This window comes from Dermochelys coriacea, chromosome 4 (assembly GCF_009764565.3).
Source record: "Dermochelys coriacea isolate rDerCor1 chromosome 4, rDerCor1.pri.v4, whole genome shotgun sequence".
Taxonomy (NCBI): domain Eukaryota; kingdom Metazoa; phylum Chordata; order Testudines; family Dermochelyidae; genus Dermochelys; species Dermochelys coriacea.
This window is the reverse complement of record NC_050071.1, coordinates 81,644,122-81,662,401: the sequence shown is the minus strand read 5'-3', so window position 1 is coordinate 81,662,401 and position 18,280 is coordinate 81,644,122. Positions and strand designations below refer to the sequence as shown.

Below are 18,280 nucleotides of genomic sequence, written 5' to 3'. Positions count from 1 at the left end.
CTATCTATTAGAGTAGGTGTGACATTCCCCTCTGGTGTTATCTGGACCCGTGATCTGCTAGGCCACTCCAATCCTTGGCTCTCTCCTTTGATCAGCTTTTCAGTCGCTTGGTGGTGGTGATGGTGTCTGTAGATGGAGATGGGAGAGAGAGAGCGCATGACAAAATGTCTCTCCCTTTTATCATGTCCTTTCTTTTCTCTTGGCTTTGCCCCTCTCCCTCCCCCAAGTCAGGTGAGCATTACCTCATCGCAGTTCCAAACTAATCAAAGGAAGGGGGGTGACTCCCTCAAGGGTCTAACAGATTCTTTTGTTGCTGGGTAAGTCAGTGTCCATTGCTCCTGTGAGGTTGGGCTGGGTTTGTCCCATCCATGCCCTGACGAGAGGTGAACTGCCTCTCTGTTCTTGGAGAGTTTTTGCATGGGCTTGCTTTAAGCCATGAGGATACATTTTCAGCCTCATAACTATAAACAGGAAATTATAAACCTATGAACTTACTATAATATTACTGTAACAATTACTATAACATCACTATAACAACTATGCTCAGTGCATCATGAGCCTTCCGAAGACACCCAACATGACAAACTTTGCATTGGATACCACACAATAATTTTGTAAAGATGAACATGGGGGTATAGGGTGTACCCCCAAGGTCCAGAGCATCACAGCAGGACACTGATGAAACTGTTGATTCTGAAAGCAAAGTATTTTCTTCTTCCATGCTATCCTTGAAATGTAAATCACAGAGCACATCTTTGCAGGCTTTCTAGCAGTTTTTCAACCTTAGCTTCATTCAGGAGCAGTATCTGTTCATCGTTCACACCCAAAAAATTACAAAGATCAATTGGTAATTATACCATAGAAATGGAAAGTCCAAGACTGGACTTGACAAGAAAGTTCCACCTTTTTTGGCTAAAAACCTTCACCCTTTCAATATAGCACAAAATGAATAATCAAAAGAAATAACAGAGGCACCTTGCTATGGATATGTACCTCCCTACAGTTTTCAAATTTGCAGATCCATGAAGAAATATGAAAAGTTAAAAGAGCAGCTAAAAAACCTACAACGTTACTAATGTAAGATGGTTGGCTGAAGATGAAAAATGACCCAGTCATGGCTCCAAATATCCATACAGGGAAAGGGTCTGGGATAACTGCAACTGAAGGGGTTACCTTTTTTCCATTGTACATTTCCCCATATTCTTAATGTCCTCTTCAGCACCCTGGACACAATATTCTGCTGTTTATTTTTCAGAAGTGAAATGAACAGCAATGACCACATCAGGAAAGAAAATATTAGAACACTGGCCCTGATCTAGCAGTGGTCCTACCAGGACACAGTTACAGGGCTAACTGCACCTCTTAACCTTCTCCAGTCTCTGAGTGTACATTCTCAGGTGCCAGGCCTTGGGCCTTCACCTCTTGGAGCAGAACCCTATGATTCTCCCACACTCCAGGCCATGGGCTACAGTAACCTATGAACCTCTGCTGCCTGCCTAGCAGGTCCAATTGTGTTTGGTATCTGCAGTTCTTCCCTTCGGGAGCTTGTGCCCAATGATGAATACAGTGGTCAGACAGCCTTCTGAAATCAAAGTACTGTTTAATTTTCACAGTAGAAACAAATAATAATGTAAGAGATAAAGTTTTTTTTAAAACCCGTTTATACACAGGAGACTTGCCATCCCTTGGCAGATGCCTTAGGTAGGCCTCCCCTTACTGTCTCTCCCAAACAGCTGCTCCCTCCCTAGAAAGGGAATCACTTATCCTTCCCATCCCTCCCAGGATCCTTTGTCTCAGGTTCCCAGGCTCTTTTGGTTCTTCTGTGTTTACAAACCGGGACACCAATACCCCTTGAAAAGCATGTCTAATCAGTTTGGTGGGGGGATGGAGGTAAGACATCAAGTGAATGGCTCCTGCATTGTCTCTTAAGTGTTGGCAGGTGGATGGCTATCTGAAGCCATTGTACCCTTTCCTGTCTAAGTGTAGGCATCCTCTTCTTGAATTAACCCACTCCTTTCATACAGTAAACAAACAAACGGAACATACGGTATTCATAAATTTAAGCAGGGGAATACTCCCACAGTCAAGGCATGTTGAAGTTATACATGGGCTTAACTATGTGATGATTCGGGGATGTTGTGCCCAAGATGCTGAAGATGCCACCCAAGTTCAGGGAATGCATTAGGAGGTCTCCACGATTTACTCAAATAATGAAAATTAAGTGAAAGAGACGAACTCCAATTGCAAGTCACCTTAATCTTCTGACTTACAGATATTCAGCACACTAAACTCCATCAAGAAAACTAACACCTCAGAGTCCTACACCACGTTCTTTTTTTCTAAACTACCTTCAACCACATAGCTGGTTGATTGAAAGAGGAAAATTGATGTCCCAGCTTCCCAGTGATGTTCTGAGGAACTCTCAGGAAGATGAATGCAAATGTAGCAACACAACTACCATCAACACTGTAATCAACCAGAAACAAGATGGGCAATTTTTTGTTTTAAACAGGTTTGGCAGCTTTCAGGCTTGCTGCTGCATTACATCAAAACACATGCGAGGCACTTGTTCACCTCACAACTAACCTGGCCAGTCTCCTATTCTTTCTCCCTCCCCAACATTCTCCTCAAAATATTCAAACTCATAGTGAAGACATTTTAGACATTAAAGATGAGATTCCATGATTTTAAAATTGTCACTGTCACTTTTTAAAAGTCCTTTCTGTCTGAAAGTGTTTTGCCCAATATTGTTACAAGAACTGAAATATTTTTTTCCCTATTTTTCCCAATCTGTTTACTTTGTGTTTTGGACAGCACTTTTTGCGGGGTCATTTCCACTGTCTCCTGTAGTAGAGAGTCAGTTTCCCTTGCCATTTGTGAGAGTCTCTTCACATGACACTGGAAGATTATACTATAAAAAGGAAAATTTGTCAAACCATGAAGTTGGCAGGGAGCTCAGGAGCAGTGAAGCTAATTTTAAACTCAATTTTGGAAACTAAATCATTTAAGTCTCTTTTCTGAGATTTTATCAGCATACTAGCAGCCTTAAAAAAGCAACTAACAACTAAAGTGTCAGTGATACTCAATATATTTTGGATGCTACCTTCCCATTTGCTATATGTATTAAATATAGACCTTAAAATCCTCATCTAGAGCTGGCTAACTCAGCCTTGTAACCATGTAGCTAATTAGCATTCCCATAGAGTTCAGACAAGTAGGAGACCTAATTACAATCTTAACACAGCCATAAGATCAATGTGCCAAACAAACGAGGAGTCACAAATAGGCCATTTTATAGTATGGACATGCCTCCCCTCCTATGCCATTTTTCTGCTTTTCATTTTGGCTTAATGTTTTCCAACCATTGTAAAAACGTAACAGGCTATATCATAAGAGGTTGACCAAATTGGTCTTTTTAAAGGAAACACAGATTTTGAAGACTATTTGTATGGAAATTTTGTGTATATTAGGATAAAATGGAGTATAAAAAAATTGCATCATTCTAACTATAGACGTTAAAGAGTGGACAGGAAGGCAGGCAATAAGAGCCAAAATAAATTTTTCATATTTAAAAGTGTTCCAAGGAGTTGTACTTTGAATAGGAATTCAGAAAAAACTCTTTTAAAGATGAAATGTCCATTTTATAGTCCCAATAAGGTACTTCAAACTGTTCTGTTTAACACACACCTTGAATGTATTGGAAGCTCTTAGCATCTAATGCTTCACTACATATTTAAAGTTTGCAATAGTGTTAAACCACAGTCATAAGAATCTTATTGCTTACTCATTTCATTCCCTAATTTATGTTCTATTATATTGTTTGGTTTAACATTACTTAAAGTTACATGTACTGTAAATAGTATACTATACTCGCACCTTGCAATCTATCCTGAGTGAAGGGATACTGCACAGTTGCACGGCCCCAGAAGCAGAACAGGGACCAAATTGTTACTCAGCCACAATTTGCTCCCCGGTTCCCTCTTGCTCCAGGAAGAAGCAATCTGCACCAACACTTATCTTGGAGCAGTTTACTCCCAGCTCTTCACCAGCCTAGTTGGGCTGGCATGCACAATTGGGGCGTGGGGGTGGAAAAGGAGAGGGAATGACAAGGAGTTGAGCTAAAATCTTTTGGCTATCTGCTCTCCTCTCTTTTGTTGTGACAATGATATGGTAGCCTGCATAGGGCCTTACTCCCCTGAACAAGTGCATAGGCCAGTTCATGATTGAGCCCTAAGGTATTAAGTGCAGTAAAAAAATGCATTTAAAAAGTCTGCATTAATGAAATCACAAAAAGTAAGGTTATATACAGAAATAAGAATAGAGTATGGATATTTCTGTGTCTTGAAGTATATCTCAATCATATAAACTTAAGGAAAAATAGAAGTGACTTGGATACAGTAAGTGTTCTTTTTGTTAATCAGTTGCTAGCAGAACACAAGGTTAAGCTAAAAGGATACAGTGTTTGACTTGTGTGTTTGGAATTTTGCTGTGTTTTGTGATAAGAAGCAGATGAAAGTAATTTCTCTGTAGGTTGTGCTTTGGTAACAAATAATTGCATTGTACGGCTTAAAGGGGGTACAGTATCTTTGTAACAAACAGCTTTTATACTAAAACCTTGACAGACCACTTATCCTTCTTGAAATACATCCAAAGACAACTCTAAAGTTCAATTAACAAAGATTTAGTGTACTGTGTACACTCATGCACAGTATGTTCATAATCCAAATTCATACATGGGCTCATTAGAAGCCCGGAGGCAGAACTAGAATCCTGATTCTTAAAAAAGGGGGAGAAGGAGAGAGGCAGATTGTCCAGAATCTTTCCATATTTTTTTTATCCTTTTAAGAATGCAGCTTTTGGGTCAGAATCATTTATTGTTGTAGTGCACATAAATATAATGAACGATCTGCCCAAGCATCATCAGGACATTATTTTCTTTTCCTTTCTATATGTATAAGATGTGCCAACCAACCACCTGCAGGTGCATTAACAAACAAAACAAATATATATGCCACCAGCCTAGATCTCACATTAAACTCCATGTGATAGGCTGATGGATAGAGTGCACTGTGTAGAAGACAATGTGCTTACATAAGGGGTGAAGAAAAAAAGTGTAACATATTCAAATACATTCATAAACCTGGCCCATCCAGGGAGCAGGTTCAACATGGAAACTGGATAATGTGGTAATACTGTAGCAACCAATATCCATGCTGGGGAAAGGGGAAATGGTTTAAAAAAAAATAAATAAAGATTAGATAGAGCTTTGCATTTTATTTTATCTTATCTACTTGCAAAGCAGCATTTAGGCGTAATTGTTGTTTAAGTTGTCACTCAGTCCACATGTGTTTACAGCTAGTTCCCCATACATTCACCACCACCTATTGCTAGTATTTTCCTTTCAGTAAGCAGAGGTTTTTAGCTGACTCCAAATAAGAGCCCTATCCTTCATCACTCAATGCTCTTATTGAAGTCAGTGGAAAATGTGGGTGTGTACGGAATGCAGGGCTGAGCTCAAAGTGTCTTTACTGGGAAGACAGCTGCAATTTCTGAGTTGCATCTTCTGTGTTTCTGTTTCTAAATTGCTATCTTCAGTGCACAAAAGAATGTGGTTAAAGCTTCGGAGTTCCCTTCATCTAAAGCAGACTAATTCTTCTGGCCCGTATAAGATAGGAGAGGTTTACAGTCTGTGTGAATAACTTGAGATGATAACATTGTAGCTCCTCGGAAAGGAGCACTATTAAAATAAACAAAGGTGCGTATACTTCTATATGATTTGCGTTACCAAGAAAAAGACTTATTCAAGAGCCCCCAGCTCAATTCCTAGTGGAACAGTGCTTTCATGAACTCTTGTACCTACAGAGAGCCCCTCTAGTAGAATACAAATCAACAAAAGAAAATGAATGGAAGTTCAATAGATCTATAAAGAAACAGTATAAGCTCTACTTCTTTCTATAACTTAATTGCGTTGAATGGATTGGGTACTGACAGTAAATTATTACAAGCTTTAGCTGTAGACCAAAAGCAGGAAATATAGCATACCTTAGTGGAATATAAGATAACACACACCCCAGTATTTCTGTTCCACACAGAGAGATACCATACTTACACGTTATTACACTGAGTGAAAACTCACTCTGCTGCTTAGAAATATATGTTTATATTTAGGCTTGGCAGAATTTGATTTTTTTTTAATTTCAACAATTAATATCAATTTTTTATTTTTAATAATTGTCTTCATTTTTTAACTATTTTTTAGTTTTACAGTTGCTGTAAATTAAAGTGGGGAGGAGTGGGGTTATAGTTAGGGTAGCGCTGACAGTAGGGCTACAGGGGCTCCTAGGACTGACTGCAGGGCTGTGTGGGGCTCCTAGCATGGCCAAGGGATCCGAGTCACCAGAGGCAAGGTTCAGGGGAGGCTGCAGTCCTGGCCTGGAGAAACCAGAGATTCCCAGCCTGTACTGCAAGGAGGAGGATGAGCCCCCAGCCACAGGGTGCTGCTGAACAGCTCCTGCCCTGTGACGGCTCCCATGCTCCTGACTGGAGAGTGAGCGAGCAGGACTGTGACAGAGGAGCTGCTTGGAGCTCCCTCCAAGGTCCAGCAGCCAGTGACACTCGCTCCAGGCGCAAAGCATGGAGAAGGCTGTGGTCCTGGTGGGGCAGACCAGAGATCCCTGGCCAAGGACACAAAGACGACTGCAGGGGAGGCCACCCCACTGCTGAATGGCTCCTTCCCCCACAGCCAAGGGCTCATCATTCTCCTCCCATTCCTGGCTGGAGATCTATGTTCTGTCCCACGAGGACCACAGCCTCTCTTCACACCTTGTGCAGGGATCGGGCGCCACCAGTCCTGCAGCAGCCCAGTGAGCCCTCCACAGCCCTGCATTCACAGGAGTAGGGGAGCAGGTCTATGACAACAGGGCTGCAGAGAGCTTCACTACCGCTGACTATTACTGATCTATTTTTCCCCATCAATTTCAGTGTGTCAGTTGAAGTCAACATTTACACACCTCTCTCAAGTTAAACAATCCTCCCAAGCCTGTTTATGTTCTATGCAGAGTTACAGAATTAACAACTGTAGTTTCATAAAAGCAACATACTTAATTGTAGGGGGAAGTACTATCTTGAAAACAAGTTTTAAGAAAACCAACTGTTCAGTGCAATCACTCTGCAGTGTGTCCAAGAGACAGTCCAAGAGAACAAGCGTCAATTTATATGTTAATTTTGAAGTAACAATGAGTTAGCGTTCTTAGTACTTCCCTCACTCCAAAAGTGCCCATCTACTGTGTGCACAGATACACAGAAAAGATCACAGGTCCCATCCCCGTTGTCCTCCCCCCAGTTCTGGTGACCTCTTATGTCAACAGGAAGTGTCAGGAGCTAGGAGGCATCCAGAAAATAGCAGTGATCACAGGAGACAGAGACACACACACACACCCTTCCACAATGGTCATATAAGAATCCCTGTCTCATTTGTCACACACCATCCAACTTCAGCAGTGAAAGAGGCAGGGGCACAGAGAATCAGTCAGGGATCCAGAGGGTCATGCAGTGTGGAAATTGAATGGCATATCATCAATAAGGCAGGGGAGCCCACATTAAACAGTGAGAATAATACCTGATAATTGCTTCATTCACTGTGCACCATCCAACCTGCAAACTGAAAAGACACAGGTCCAGGAGAGATTTATGAATTGGGGGTAAGGGGTGGAGGGGAGAAGAACTATGGTGGGAAAGTGTTATAGCGGCCTCCGCAACTTTCACTTTGGCATACCCTGATCTCGGAGTGCTTCACTTTGCAATGCTAACTTTCTTTCAATGTAATTTTTTCTTTAGAATATTCAGGACATTTTCTGAACTAAAAGCTTGGACAGTATGGAAAGAGTTTACTACTGAAGTTACCACCACCAAGTACTCTTTAGTATACAATGTTGTTCTCGGGGGGCGGGAGGGAGAGAGAGAGATACAGTGCTAGCTGCCTATTAACTTTATAAATCCTTTATTCATGTTGCACAATGAATACAATGCACCAGTGTATTTGGCTTTGCTTCTGGATCAGGAGATGCTTTGAGAGAGAGAGGAAAAATGATGTATTTTTTTTTTCCCATTCATACTTTTTATTTTCCCAGTGAAGTATTGAAAACTATGATTAACCAAACACACTGTATACAGTTGCTAAATGTAAGGAAAATGCACAAACCCAATTTGTGTTATTCAGCTCAAGGAGGATTCCGCTGCCAGGTGATGAAAATATTAGTTTATGAAACTGTTTCTGACAAGTGATACGTGTCAAATGTCTATCAAACTTCCTTCCTCTCCCTCCCCCTCTCTTACCTATGAAGCTTTCTTCCTCTTCCACTCTCAGAAACTACAAGATACATTAAATAAATGATCCTGCACTTCTTAGTAGAAGTACTGCCTGAGTGAGGAGAATCTTACTTCTGACAAACTCGTAAGCATCTCCATCATACTGTCAGTTTAAAAGTTCACCCTATCTTATTACTCGTTATATTCTTTTAAAATCTTAATAAATGCTTCATGGAAATAAAAATGTGGGGATCACTACTCAGCTCAGGGGGAGGGGAGGAAATGTTGCCAAAGTCTCCTTAGTTCCCATAGCAATACCAACAAGAGGCATACAAAAGGTGCATAGGAGTGTGTGGTAACCTCCTCCTCAGAGGTTTTATTACTATGAAACCCAACACACTCTCATTGAAAAGAAGTTTTCACTGTTTAAAGGAGATAATTAAGAAAAATAAAAATACATGTTTTATGACTGGCTATAAATCAATAACATTTAATGTCCAGTAGCCTACACATCCTACAGTCAACCACTAATGACTAGAAAATCACTGTGAAAGAATTTCTAAAGCTAAATTAGTGGGGTGTTAATTTTTCGTTGGGAGGGAGGAAAGCAGAGAATGGGAGCACTTAGCTTCAACTCAAAAAGCTGTAATAATAATCTCTCCACTGTTATGCATGGTAGCATACAAACAATGGACAATGCTCCACAGAGCTGACTGTGCTAACTGGTGCTAGTTAGTTTAATTATTGCACAGTCATTCTTGAAAATTTCAGATTCAAGTATCAGCTTTTAAGTGGGGAGACTACTTTTGGGAAGGACCAAAAAGAGTGAGTGTAAAGGTTGGTAATGACTTTTTAACCTACTGTTAATATAGTGCTTATAAAAAGGCGTGGCCTTTCCATAAAATGTATGAAAGCCTTTCAAACATGTCTAACGTCTAGGACCCAAAGATCAAGCATAAACAATGAAGGAGGAAGTTACAAATAGGCAACGCAAGAGGAGATGAAGACATGAAAAGATGTCTGCTGAGGTGGAAACACCCACAAACCGCGTTGGTGAGGTGGCAACAGGCTGATTTGTGTTGGCACAGGGGACATGAAAGGAGAAGAGGTCAGCGTTCAGGATGACAAAGATTAAACAGTGGAGGCAAAGGAAAGGGTGTCAAATAGGGAGCGTTTTTCTATCATTAATTTTATAACACTCATTAAAGACGTAATGTTACAGAACATTGCAAAGTTACAAGAAAGCTTACCATCAGTAAGCTTACAACCACACATGATTAATTCCATGCCTGGCAGCTATTAGTTCACATAAGGTAACCATTTTCCCCATCAGTACCCTTAGTATGCCAGACTCAGCTTGCTCCAAGCTCTCTCTCCATCCAAGGCAGAAATTTAGACACACCCTAAAATTTCCTAACACCTGAATATCAGCTTCAAAATGGAAGCATTACAATCTGTTACAATACAACCAGTTAGTGTATGAAAGCTACAATAGAAGTGCTGAACACTCCTAAGAGACACAACATTGCAAGTACAGTATTAAGTATGTTGTCACCCTATTTGTATTACACTAGAATAGGGCAAGATCCTACATTACTGCACAGACTAGAATACTTGGACACTACAATCTCACATGTACCTTAAACCCATTTACTTTCTGGTTCACATGCACCAGCACAACACTGACAATATCACTGTCACCCCCAGCTCTTGAACTGGAAACTGTGTTTTCAGAAATATGTGAAAACTACTTGTTTTTAAATCTGGGTGAGTGAAAGGAATTATTTGGACACTATGTAGATATCTCCTCTTGTTCTGTGCATTTTCTGTTAAATTTCTCACACACAACTGAAGTTTCTCACTCCCTTTTCATAGAATCATAGACTTTAAGGTCAGAAGGGACCATTATGATTGTCTAGTAGTCTGACCTCCAGCACAACGCAGGCCAAAGAATCTCACCCACCCACTCCTTTAACAAACCCCTAACCTATGTCTGAGCTATTGAAGATCGTGGTTTAATGTCTAAACAACAGTTTGATGAACCTCTGTCTCCAATCTCACCCCCAATACCTTATTCCACAATCCAGTCCTGGGCCTCAGACCACTACCACAGATCTAAGCAACTTCACTTAAACACTAAAAACAAGGGTGCATCTATAATCACTGCACAATGTTAGCACTTACATTATACAAGAAAAGGGAAGACGGATGACCTGTCTGAACCTCTCCAGCCTCTCACACACACACACACACACACACACACACACACACCCCTGTGCATGCCATTCATTGAGCTTAGAGGAGAAAGAAAGGAGACACCTCCTGCACATGGCAGTAGAGGAAGTGAAGAAGGGAACAGGGAGACACTTCCTCTCCCACTGATTGTTCCAGGACAGAAAGCATATACCTCCAACACTTCCCCGCCCACAGCCCTCTCTCACACATGCACACCAATCTTGGTACAGAGCAGAAAGTTATAACCCTCCTCCTCAAGTGTCCAGACAAGCAAAAATAAGTAAAAAAATACCACTACAATTAGCAGGAATTTAATCCACTGTGTTTCACAGGATTACATGGCTATCCTGCCATGGCAGAGACAGTAGTAACTGACAGCACCAAGGTCAACCACAGCAACAACGTTCAGTGCTATTACTGCATTGTCGTAGCCACATCAGTAGCTGAGCAGCCTACTGTTCTTTGGTCTCTGTACTATCATCACTTCCAAAATAATAAAATAGCTCCAGCCTCAGACCCAAAAGCCACTGAAGTTTTAGCTAGAGTTTTCCATTCAGCTCCCAAATATCCACTCACCAATTACAAAATATATGATAAAATAAATTTTAAAATTATAAAATATAGCTCACATCCGATGAAGTGAGCTGTAGCTCACGAAAGCTTATGCTCTAATAAATGTGTTAGTCTCTAGGGTGCCACAAGTACTCCTTTTCTTTTTACGGATACAGACTAACATGGCTGCTACTCTGAAACCTATGATTGGTTATGCTTATTCATTGTTTTAGAGTATATAAAAATACACACACACACAAATTAAATATTTTCAGTTTCAAATCTACCCCTCAGCACTTTGACTTGTAGAAAGGGAGAACAAAGCATTAGAGTTCTTTTAAATAAATTGCAATCATTCACACTTTAGGCACCTAATTATGCTGAAAATGCAATTACACATTTAAACAGATGATCATGCCCCAGAACTAGTCCAGTTGGTTTGCTTCTTCTTTAGTAGTATAGCTTCTTTGCTCTCAAACTTCTAAATGCATTTCAGTACATGCAAGTGTGGCTATGTACAAATGGTCTGAAATTGTCACACACATGCATTTGGTGGCAGTTTAGTCTTTTCCATCTTATTAACTGCAACTAAAGATATATTTCATATATAGGCACTCTCATATATTCCAATTGTAGCTTCATAGTTTATATTAAATGCTGAGTTATGTTCTGTTGGAGGGAGGGGGGTTAAATCACATGCAAACTTTAGGTTCTGGTATTCTGTACATGCAAAAGATCATCAGCTAAAACCACAAAATAAATGTTATTTACACTTCAGCAAGGCTACTTATTAACAAACTTTTGAACTAGAGTTCTATCTCCATATTATGGGAAGGATACAATTACCTGTTTAACATTCATAATCTGATGCTATGGTTACATAGAATGAGAAATGGAATGTAGAGTCATAGGACACCATCCAACAACCCTTGGCACTATAGAAGCTGAAGTTCCACAGCTGCCCCAAAATAAAACAGAAGCTTCCACCATTACCCCTCCCCTATACAAGCCCCATTAATCCTTAGACTTGGTCTGCCCAGGCCTCCCACCAAAGTGCCCCACTTCTCTGACCCTACTGGAACCACAAAACTACCTTAGCAGCTGGTCTAACCCCAGCAGACAACTCCAAAGGGTGGGTGAAGACAAGGAACAGGTTTCAGGCCCATTTTATTTTTAAATTAAAAACAGTCATTTTGAGTTGGGGGCGGGAGATTCCACATACACATCCATTTGCTGGCTACTGACATTTAGGGCAACACTTGTCCCAATTCCCTGCCCATCATTTCCCCTCTCCCCCACCCCCCTTTGAAGAGGGTGAAGGAGGGCACCATTTCCACCAGCAAGAGAGGACTTCTTATACTACCCCTCACATCCCTATTGGTTATATCTAAACAGCAGCTGGGAGGATGCTTCCCAGCATGGGTGGACAGACATGCTAGCTCTGCCCAAACTAGCACCTAAAAATAGCAGCATGGCTGCAGTGGCACAGGAAGCAACTCAGGCTAGCCATCTAAGTACAGTCCCACCTGGGTACTATTTCCCAGTTCTAGCTTGAGCAGAACGCATAGGTATGTACCCACTCTGTTAAGCGGCCTCCCAGCTATTGGGTAGACATACCCTTTGTTGGCTTGGGTCAGAGGGAATTTCTGACAAATATGGAGAAAGGCCCATCAATTGACTTTTAAGATATAAGGCTTGTCATGGGTTTAGTCCTTCTAGGTCCTCCCTTCCAGGCTACAGCTATATCTTGGCCAATGCTGCCTGCATAACAACTTTAAGAGATTACCTTTCCTATCCATCTCCACAGCTAAAATTCTCATCCAGGCTCTCATCTTGATCATTGAGTTTTCAGACCTTAACAAATGCAGTCTTGCTCTACTCATATCCTCTCAGAATGCTGCTGCCAAGATCATTTCCTAGCCCATTGCTTTGACCATGTCACCTCTCTCCTTTCATCCCTCTACTGGCTCCCTCTTCTCTATCACACCAAATATAAGATGTTTGTCTTTACTTTAAAGGCCCTTCACGGTCAAACCCCACCTTGCCTATCATCTCTCATTTGCTACTGAGTTGTCAACAGTTGCCTACAATCAGTCCATGATGCCAGCCTCCACTGCCCACTTGTTAAGTTTTCAAACAAGCATCTTCATGCTATCTCCCATGCTGTCCTTCCTGATTGGGAGGAGCACCCCATAAAATCTGCAAAACTAACACCCTCTTTAAAACTCTCCTGCATGGATGATGCCTACAAAAAGCTTGACAACGAACAGCTAGTTGGTGCACTGAGACCACTGCCTATCTTGTGACCAGTATTGTTTCCTTACCAGTATTCCTCGCCATCTTACCAAATTAATCTGTTGCCTCTAGTCTTATACTTAGGCCTGGTCTACACTACGGGATTAGGTCGAATTTAGCCGCATTAGGTCGATTTAAAAATGACTGCATCCACACAACCAACCCCGTTCCATCGACCTAAAGGGCTCTTAAAATCGACTTCTGTACTTCTCCCCGACGAGGAGGGGAGAATCGACCTTGCTGGGTCGAATTTGCGGTAGTGAGGATGCAAATCGATGGTATTGGCCTCCAGGAGCTATCCCAGAGTGCTCCATTGTGACCGCTCTGGACAGCACTTTGAACTCCGATGCACTAGCCAGGTACACAGGAAAAGCCCCGGGAACTTTTGAATTTCATTTCCTGTTTGGTCAGCGTGGCAAACTCAGCAGCACAGGTGACCATGCAGTCCTCCCAGAATCGTAGAGCATAGAATGTTTCCATGCTCCCCCATCATCTCCGTCCCTGAGGTTATCGCAGATTAGAAGGCCCCAAAAAAAAAAAAACCCACACTCGCGATGACATGTTTTCCAAGCTCATGCAGTCCTCCTGCACTGATAGGGCACAGCTGAATGCATGGAGGCATTCAGTGGCAGAGTCCAGGAAAGCATTAAGTGAGCACGAAGAGCGGAGGCCAGACACGATGCTGAGGCTAATGGGGGAGCAAATGGTCACGATGAAGCATCTGTTGGGGGAGCAAACGGACATGATGAAGAGTCTGTTGGAGCTGCAAGAAAGCCAAGAGCACAGACCCCTGCTGTATCCACTGTATAACCGCCTACCCTCCTCCCCATGTTCCATAGCCTCTTCACCCAGATGCCCAAGAACGTGGAGGAGCAGGCTCCGGGACCCCAGCCACTCCACTCCAGAGGATGGCCCAAGCAACAGAAGGCTGTCATTCAAACAGTTTGATTTTCAGTATGGCTACAATAAGCAATGTGGCCTTGTCCTTTCCTCCTCCCCCACCACACCCGGGCTACCTTGTCCGTTATCTCTCTCTTTTTTTTTTTTTAAATAAAGAAAGAAAGAATGCATGGTTTCAAAACAATAGTTACTTTATGTTGAAGGGGGGAGGGTGGTTGGCTTACAGGGAATTAAAATCAACAAAGGGGGCAGGTTTGCATAAAGGAGAAACACACAACTGTCACACTGAAGCCTGACCAGTCACGAAACTGGTTTTCAAAACCTCTCTGATGTGCAGTGCGCCTTGCTGTGCTCTTCTAATCGCCCTGGTGTCTGGCTGCTCAAAATCATACCCCAGGCAATTTGCCTCAACCTCCCACCCTGCCATAAACATCTTCCCCTTACTCTCACAGATATTATGGAGCACACAGGAAGCAGCAATAACAATGGGAATGTTGGTTGTGCTGAGGTCTAACATAGTCAGCAAACAGTGCCCGTGAGCTTTTAAACATCCAACAGCATATTCTACCACCATTCGGCACTTGCTCAGACTATAGATGAACTGCTTCTTACTACTGTCCAGGCTTCATGAGCCATGGGAGCAAGGGGTAGGCGCGACCGTGTGGTGCTGTGCTGGGAGAGTCGCCTGAAGCAGAAGCCTCCAGCTCGCATGACATTCCAGGCAGGACCGAATCTCCATGAGATGAAACTTAAAGAAGAGAATGACCTGAAGTCTCTGGCTCCCATTTGGTGTTCTAAGAGGAGAATAGCCATGTCTGTCCAGGCACCCCGATCGACCTCAACGAGGTCTGCCAGGAGCACCCAGGAGACGTACGACAGCTATCAGTCCTACTGCACCACCTGCCACGAAGCTGCTGTGTAGCAATGCAGTACCACATCTGCCAGCAGCACCCAGGAGATGTACGGTGATGGTGAGCTGAGCTGAGCTGGCTCCATGCTTGCTGTGGTATGGCGTCTGCATGGGTAACCCAGGAAAAAAGGCGCGAAACGACTGTCTGCCGTTGCTTTCACGGAGGGAAGCCTGACGACATGTACCTAAAACCACCTGCATTGGGAGTTTAACCCAGAATTCCAATGGGCAGCGGAGACTGCGTGAACTGTGGGATAGCTACCCACAGTGCACCGCTCTGTAAGTCGACGGCAGTGAGGACGCCCTCCGCCAACTTAATGCGCTTAGTGTGGATATATGCAATCGACTATATAAAATCGATTTCTATATAATTAACCTAATTTCATAGCGTAGACACATCCTTAGATTGTAGACTCTTTGGAGAAGGACCCATCTTTCATTCTGTGTTGTAGAGCGACTAGCACAGAGGGGTCCAAGTCTATGACTAGGGCCGAGTGTTACAGGAATACAAAGTAATACACAATTATTACACATCACTTAAAACACTCTAAAAAGGGCAGCTGGGGACAAGACACATTAAATACCAAAACATTATATTAAATCAGAATTGAGGTTGAGATTTTAAGCAACAAAAAACAAGACATTTAAACTTTGTTCCCCCTAGTAACTCAAGCAATTTGCGCCAGAAAGGAAATGTCTTATTTAAAAAGATACATAAAATTTTTTACCTGACAGCATCCTCATAACTCTGTAAGCTGTTTGGGGAGACCATTTGTATAAAATACAAGAGGTAAAGAATTGATAAACAAAGAAAAAATAGCTTGTTTCAGTCAACCATATTAACCATGGAAAGTGATAACATTTGCACCTGTAAATAAAACCATGAAACTAGGTATTCCCTTTGTAAGTGAAATTGGGAGAGCTACAGTTTGTAAATTACCCTAGGTGGTAATTACCCATCAGAATTTCAGATTCTGAGTCGTCTTTCATTGCCCCAACTCACAGTGGAGAGCCACAGCTTAACTCCTTGTACTTTAGCATGTTAGAACAAATACTGAAAACAAAATGCTCTCTTTTTAAATTCAGAAGGATACACTAATTCCTGGACTACAGGCAGAAATACTGCATGAATACAGTATCTCTCTCTTGGGGAAAGGCACCATTATTTAGAATTTCACTCATCAAAATATGACACACATCAATTATAGTTTCAAAGGCCATTTACTGAATTGCAAAATATATTCACTCCTAGTCCAGTCCTTTGTTTCTTTACCATAAAATGCTTATCCTGGCACATACAAGCTCAAGCCACCCAGAACACCCAAATTACAATGTCTTGGGGGGGGTTTTTGAGCTACAGATTATAAAACTATGGAATATTTCTGTTGTAATTAACTGACTACTACTCTAGAAGGTTAGTTAAAGGTCAAACCTTAATTCAAGTGCCACTACTCACATTTAATAATGTTTTATAGGAGCATCTGGAAATTTGTCAGGTTTTCAGAAGTTCCCCATCAATGTGTTCATCTTTTTGTTGTGAAGCTACAATATAAGTCAGAGCCTGGTAATCAATTATTTTTTGTCAAGGTCCAAATTTCTTGGTCAAAATATAGTCACAGTTCAGACTCCAGAGAAAATAAAAATAAGTAACTAAAAAGATTTCGGGTTCCATTCAAAAGCAACTGGCAGTCCAGATTTGGCCTGTGGTTTATCTATTGACTATTCATGATATAAGTGAACCGGAAGGATGAGTGGAAAAAACAGAATCAGACTAAGTGTAACTGATGTTTCATATAGCAATAGGCATTTTTAAAAATGTGTCTAATTTACAGTTTTAATTTCACTCTCTAAAGAGAAAGATATTCAAGAAATGTGATCCTCCTACAGTTACTGGATTAACTAGTAGCCTGTCTGGCCTACTTTTGATTGCAAATTATTTAAAATAAGTGGTATGCATCTTTATAAAGTAACTTTTTTTAAATCATTCATAAGTCTAGAATTGCATAGTTTACATGTTTGTTTATTTTTCTGTAGAGGCTAATGTTTTGAGAATTTGCACAGACTACTGAACACATGGTTTCCAAATAGTTAGTCCTTTAAAAGTTTAACAAATACTGAGATTATATAGATAAAATAGAATATCACAATGAAATGTCCATAGTTTCTACTGCTTACCAAATTCAAACTTACTAAAATCCAAATCAAACATAAATCTGGCACTTAACCACAATGTTATTGTTCATAGTAAATATTGCTGAATATATATGTTGAAAGCAAAAGTATAAAAAATTGTCTTTTTTGGTGCACAGAACCACTGAATAAAGAATAGGCACAGAAATTTTAAGTTGTTAACTAGTGTGGCTTTGTACTGAGGCACTTATCTGGTAGAAAGGTAATACCTTGAAATATATCTCAGCATGCAAGATAACTCAATAAATTTTACAATCTATTTATCATTGCTGAGGACAGGTTTGGCATTGTACAGAGATTTATGCAATTTTATGGAATGGCAAATGCATTTAAGTTTATCCATTATATCAGAAGGAAGAGCCTAGTACAGGGAATCCTTCATTTAACCTGGATGGAAATAAGAGAACTATGATGTTGAGAGGGGCAGCTGCACCTAAATTATATCAAGGAACTTGTGTACTACTTAAAAAGAAAAGGAGTACTTGTGGCACCTTAGAGACTAACCAATTTATTTGAGCATAAGCTTTCGCGAGCTACAGAATGCTCAGGATGCATCGGAGCTGTAGCTCACGAAAGCTTATACTCAAATAAATTGGTTAGTCTCTAAGGTGCCACAAGTCCTCCTTTTCTTTTTGCGAATACAGACTAACCCAGCTGCTACTCTGAAACCTGTGTACTACTTGAACTTTTGACCCCAAGTGCTAAAAAGAAAGATCATGAATTGCTGATTAAAACCAAACAAATATAACTGATTTGCATAGTTATTAAAAGCACAGTTGAAGACTGTGTAAACTTGAGGGGAAAGTAAGGCGAAAAAGAATGGGTCAACAATGAAGAGAACCCTGGGCTATCTTAGTATCAGCCTCATTCCCAATTCAGGATCAGCACCAT

At 41.2% G+C, this 18,280-nt stretch overlaps 1 protein-coding gene across 5 annotated transcripts in view; it reads right to left on the bottom strand.

Annotated features, from left to right (window-relative positions):
• STOX2 (storkhead box 2) overlaps positions 1-18,280 on the bottom strand; it is a 225,417-nt gene that overhangs the window by 196,372 nt on the left and 10,765 nt on the right. The gene's annotated exons all lie outside the window — the stretch shown is intronic.